The sequence below is a fragment of the Carassius gibelio genome, chromosome A19 (assembly GCF_023724105.1).
Source record: "Carassius gibelio isolate Cgi1373 ecotype wild population from Czech Republic chromosome A19, carGib1.2-hapl.c, whole genome shotgun sequence".
Lineage (NCBI taxonomy): Eukaryota > Metazoa > Chordata > Actinopteri > Cypriniformes > Cyprinidae > Carassius > Carassius gibelio.
In genome coordinates this window covers 2,511,501-2,517,500 of record NC_068389.1, presented here as the reverse complement: position 1 = coordinate 2,517,500, position 6,000 = coordinate 2,511,501, and the positions used below count along the sequence as shown (strand labels likewise).

Genomic DNA, 6,000 nt, shown 5'->3' with positions numbered 1-6,000 from the left:
GGCGGTCTCCCATCCAGGCACTAACCAGGCTCAAACCTGCTTAGCTTACGAGATCAGACAAGATCGGGCATAGCCAGGCTGGTATGGCCATAAGCGAAGACTGCTGCAAAGAGAAGGCTATTTAAAGATCAGCCAATCTACTCGCCAGTACATTATAAAAGTAGGAAAGAAACCCCAAAAGCTTAAAGCACCTGGTATTCCTAGGCGGTCTCTCATCCAAGTACTAACCTGGCCCAAACCTGCTAAGATTCAGAGATCGGGCATTGACTCTTTTTTTTTTTTTTTTTTTGCCAGATTATTATATAATTCGTGAAAAATATCCAAAAATTTAAAGCACCTGGTATTCCCAGGCAGTCTCCCATCCATGTACTAACCTGGCGCAAACCTGCTTATATTCAGAGATCGGGCATTGACTCTATTTTTTGCCAAATTTATTATATACTAAGTGAAAAAATTCCAAAAGCTTAAAGCACCTGGTATTCCTTGGCGGTCTCTCATCCAAGTACTAACTAGACCTAAACCTGCTAAAATTCAGAGATCGGGCATTGACTCTTTTTTTTTTTTTTTTGCAAGATTATTATATAATTCGTGAAAAATATCCAAACATTTAAAGCACCTGGTATTCCCAGGCAGTCTCCCATCCATGTACTAACCTGGCGCAAACCTGCTTATATTCAGAGATCGGGCATTGACTCTATTTTTTGGCAAAATTATTATATACTAAGTGAAAAATTTCAAAAAAGCTTAGAGTACCTGGTATTCCCAGGCGGTCTCCCATCCAGGCACTAACCAGGCCCAAACCTGCTTAGCTTACGAGATCAGACAAGATCGGCATAGCCAGGCTGGTATGGCCATAAGCGTAGACTGCTGCAAAGAGAAGGCTATTTAAAGATCAGCCAATCTACTCGCCAGTACATTATAAAAGAAGGAAAGAAACCCCAAAAGCTTAAAGCACCTGGTATTCCTAGGCGGTCTCTCATCCAAGTACTAACCTGGCCCAAACCTGCTTATATTCAGAGATCGGGCATTGACTCTATTTTTTGCCAAATTTATTATATACTAAGTGAAAAAATTCCAAAAGCTTAAAGCACCTGGTATTCCTTGGCGGTCTATCATTCAATTACTAACCAGACCTTAACCTGCTAAGATTCAGAGATCGGGCATTGACTTCTTCTTTTTTTTTTTTTTTTTTGCAAGATTATTATATAATTCTTGAAAAATATCCAAAAATTTTAAGCACCTGGTATTCCCAGGCAGTCTCCCATCCATGTACTAACCTGGCCCAAACCTGCTTATATTCAGAGATCGGGCATTGACTCTATTTTTTGCCAAATTTATTATATACTAAGTGAAAAAATTCCAAAAGCTTAAAGCACCTGGTATTCCTTGGCGGTCTCTCATCCAAGTACTAACCAGACCTAAACCTGCTAAGATTCAGAGATCGGGCATTGACTCTTTTTTTTTTTTTTTGCAAGATTATTATATAATTCGTGAAAAATATCCAAACATTTAAAGCACCTGGTATTCCCAGGCAGTCTCCCATCCATGTACTAACCTGGCGCAAACCTGCTTATATTCAGAGATCGGGCATTGACTCTATTTTTTGGCAAAATTATTATATACTAAGTGAAAAATTTCAAAAAAGCTTACAGTACCTGGCATTCCCAGGCGGTCTCCCATCCAGGCACTAACCAGGCTCAAACCTGCTTAGCTTACGAGATCAGACAAGATCGGGCATAGCCAGGCTGGTATGGCCATAAGCGAAGACTGCTGCAAAGAGAAGGCTATTTAAAGATCAGCCAATCTACTCGCCAGTACATTATAAAAGTAGGAAAGAAACCCCAAAAGCTTAAAGCACCTGGTATTCCTAGGCGGTCTCTCATCCAAGTACTAACCAGACCTAAACCTGCTAAGATTCAGAGATCGGGCATTGACTCTATTTTTTTTTTTTTTGCAAGATTATTATATAATTTGTGAAAAATATCCAAAAATTTAAAGCACCTGGTATTCCCAGGCAGTCTCCCATCCATGTACTAACCTGGCCCAAACCTGCTTATATTCAGAGATCGGGCACTGACTCTATTTTTTGCCAAATTTATTATATACTAAGTGAAAAAATTCCAAAAGCTTAAAGCACCTGGTATTCCTTGGCGGTCTCTCATCCAAGTACTAACCAGATCTAAACCTGCTAAGATTCAGAGATCGGGCATTGACTCTTTTTTTTTTTTTTGCCAGATTATTATATAATTCGTGAAAAATATCCAAAAATTTAAAGCACCTGGTATTCCCAGGCAGTCTCCCATCCATGTACTAACCTGGCGCAAACCTGCTTATATTCAGAGATCGGGCATTGACTCTATTTTTTGCCAAATTTATTATATACTAAGTGAAAAAATTCCAAAAGCTTAAAGCACCTGGTATTCCTTGGCGGTCTCTCATCCAAGTACTAACTAGACCTAAACCTGCTAAAATTCAGAGATCGGGCATTGACTCTTTTTTTTTTTTTGCAAGATTATTATATAATTCGTGAAAAATATCCAAACATTTAAAGCACCTGGTATTCCCAGGCAGTCTCCCATCCATGTACTAACCTGGCGCAAACCTGCTTATATTCAGAGATCGGGCATTGACTCTATTTTTTGGCAAAATTATTATATACTAAGTGAAAAATTTCAAAAAAGCTTAGAGTACCTGGTATTCCCAGGCGGTCTCCCATCCAGGCACTAACCAGGCCCAAACCTGCTTAGCTTACGAGATCAGACAAGATCGGGCATAGCCAGGCTGGTATGGCCATAAGCGAAGACTGCTGCAAAGAGAAGGCTATTTAAAGATCAGCCAATCTGCTCGCCAGTACATTATAAAAGTAGGAAAGGAACCCCAAAAGCTTAAAGCACCTGGTATTCCTAGGCGGTCTCTCATCCAAGTACTAACCTGGCCCAAACCTGCTTATATTCAGAGATCGGGCATTGACTCTATTTTTTGCCAAATTTATTATATACTAAGTGAAAAAATTCCAAAAGCTTAAAGCACCTGGTATTCCTTGGCGGTCTATCATTCAATTACTAACCAGACCTTAACCTGCTAAGATTCAGAGATCGGGCATTGACTTCTTCTTTTTTTTTTTTTTTTTTTGCAAGATTATTATATAATTCGTGAAAAATATCCAAAAATTTAAAGCACCTGGTATTCCCAGGCAGTCTCCCATCCATGTACTAACCTGGCCCAAACCTGCTTATATTCAGAGATCGGGCATTGACTCTATTTTTTGCCAAATTTATTATATACTAAGTGAAAAAATTCCAAAAGCTTAAAGCACCTGGTATTCCTTGGCGGTCTCTCATCCAAGTACTAACCAGACCTAAACCTGCTAAGATTCAGAGATCGGGCATTGACTCTTTTTTTTTTTTTTTTTGCAAGATTATTATATAATTCGTGAAAAATATCCAAACATTTAAAGCACCTGGTATTCCCAGGCAGTCTCCCATCCATGTACTAACCTGGCGCAAACCTGCTTATATTCAGAGATCGGGCATTGACTCTATTTTTTGGCAAAATTATTATATACTAAGTGAAAAATTTCAAAAAAGCTTACAGTACCTGGCATTCCCAGGCGGTCTCCCATCCAGGCACTAACCAGGCCCAAACCTGCTTAGCTTACGAGATCAGACAAGATCGGGCATAGCCAGGCTGGTATGGCCATAAGCGAAGACTGCTGCAAAGAGAAGGCTATTTAAAGATCAGCCAATCTACTCGCCAGTACATTATAAAAGTAGGAAAGAAACCCCAAAAGCTTAAAGCACCTGGTATTCCTAGGCGGTCTCTCATCCAAGTACTAACCAGACCAAAACCTGCTAAGATTCAGAGATCGGGCATTGACTCTATTTTTTTTTTTTTTTTGCAAGATTATTATATAATTTGTGAAAAATATCCAAAAATTTAAAGCACCTGGTATTCCCAGGCAGTCTCTCATCCATGTACTAACCTGGCCCAAACCTGCTTATATTCAGAGATCGGGCACTGACTCTATTTTTTGCCAAATTTATTATATACTAAGTGAAAAAATTCCAAAAGCTTAAAGCACCTGGTATTCCTTGGCGGTCTCTCATCCAAGTACTAACCAGATCTAAACCTGCTAAGATTCAGAGATCGGGCATTGACTCTTTTTTTTTTTTTTTTGCCAGATTATTATATAATTCGTGAAAAATATCCAAAAATTTAAAGCACCTGGTATTCCCAGGCAGTCTCCCATCCATGTACTAACCTGGCGCAAACCTGCTTATATTCAGAGATCGGGCATTGACTCTCTTTTTTGCCAAATTTATTATATACTAAGTGAAAAAATTCCAAAAGCTTAAAGCACCTGGTATTCCTTGGCGGTCTCTCATCCAAGTACTAACTAGACCTAAACCTGCTAAAATTCAGTGATCGGGCATTGACTCGTTTTTTTTTTTGCAAGATTATTATATAATTCGTGAAAAATATCCAAACATTTAAAGCACCTGGTATTCCCAGGCAGTCTCCCATCCATGTACTAACCTGGCGCAAACCTGCTTATATTCAGAGATCAAGCATTGACTCTAATTTTTTGGCAAAATTATTATATACTAAGTGAAAAATTTCAAAAAAGCTTACAGTACCTGGCATTCCCAGGCGGTCTCCCATCCAGGCACTAACCAGGCCCAAACCTGCTTAGCTTACGAGATCAGACAAGATCAGGCATAGCCAGGCTGGTATGGCCATAAGCGAAGACTGCTGCAAAGAGAAGGCTATTTAAAGATCAGCCAATCTACTCGCCAGTACATTATAAAAGTAGGAAAGAAACCCCAAAAGCTTAAAGCACCTGGTATTCCTAGGCGGTCTCTCATCCAAGTACTAACCTGGCCCAAACCTGCTTATATTCAGAGATCGGGCATTGACTCTATTTTTTGGCAAATTTATTATATACTAAGTGAAAAAATTCCAAAAGCTTAAAGCACCTGGTATTCCTTGGCGGTCTCTCATCCAAGTACTAACCAGACCTAAACCTGCTAAGATTCAGAGATCGGGCATTGACTCTTTTTTTTTTTTTTTTTTGCAAGATTATTATATAATTCGTGAAAAATATCCAAACATTTAAAGCACCTGGTATTCCCAGGCAGTCTCCCATCCATGTACTAACCTGGCGCAAACCTGCTTATATTCAGAGATCGGGCATTGACTCTATTTTTTGGCAAAATTATTATATACTAAGTGAAAAATTTCAAAAAACCTTAGAGTACCTGGTATTCCCAGGCGGTCTCCCATCCAGGCACTAACCAGGCCCAAACCTGCTTAGCTTACGAGATCAGACAAGATCGGGCATAGCCAGGCTGGTATGGCCATAAGCGAAGACTGCTGCAAAGAGAAGGCTATTTAAAGATCAGCCAATCTACTCGCCAGTACATTATAAAAGTAGGAAAGAAACCCCAAAAGCTTAAAGCACCTGGTATTCCTAGGCGGTCTCTCATCCAAGTACTAACCAGACCTAAACCTGCTAAGATTCAGAGATCGGGCATTGACTCTATTTTTTTTTTTTTTTGCAAGATTATTATATAATTTGTGAAAAATATCCAAAAATGTAAAGCACCTGGTATTCCCAGGCAGTCTCCCATCCATGTACTAACCTGGCCCAAACCTGCTTATATTCAGAGATCGGGCACTGACTCTATTTTTTGCCAAATTTATTATATACTAAGTGAAAAAATTCCAAAAGCTTAAATCACCTGGTATTGCTTGGCGGTCTCTCATCCAAGTACTAACCAGATCTAAACCTGCTAAGATTCAGAGATCGGGCATTGACTCTTTTTTTTTTTTTTGCCAGATTATTATATAATTCGTGAAAAATATCCAAAAATTTAAAGCACCTGGTATTCCTAGGCGGTCTCTCATCCAAGTACTAACCAGACCTAAACCTGCTAAGATTCAGAGATCGGGCATTGACTCTCTTTTTTTTTTTTTTTTTTTGCCAGATTATTATATAAT

General features: G+C 39.1%; 7 pseudogenes; all 7 read right to left on the bottom strand.

The window, feature by feature from the left end:
- The window catches only part of LOC127937398 (uncharacterized), a 119-nt pseudogene extending 24 nt beyond the window's left edge, over window positions 1–95 (bottom strand).
- Window positions 96–741: 646 nt separating this feature from the next.
- LOC127937415 (uncharacterized) lies at window positions 742–859 on the bottom strand (annotated as a pseudogene).
- Window positions 860–1,643: 784 nt separating this feature from the next.
- Window positions 1,644–1,762, bottom strand: LOC127937099 (uncharacterized; annotated as a pseudogene).
- Window positions 1,763–2,679: 917 nt separating this feature from the next.
- On the bottom strand, window positions 2,680–2,798 carry LOC127936619 (uncharacterized; annotated as a pseudogene).
- A 787-nt stretch (window positions 2,799–3,585) lies between these two features.
- Window positions 3,586–3,704, bottom strand: LOC127936269 (uncharacterized; annotated as a pseudogene).
- A 921-nt stretch (window positions 3,705–4,625) lies between these two features.
- On the bottom strand, window positions 4,626–4,744 carry LOC127936773 (uncharacterized; annotated as a pseudogene).
- Window positions 4,745–5,246: 502 nt separating this feature from the next.
- Window positions 5,247–5,365, bottom strand: LOC127937274 (uncharacterized; annotated as a pseudogene).
- Window positions 5,366–6,000: the final 635 nt, after the last annotated feature.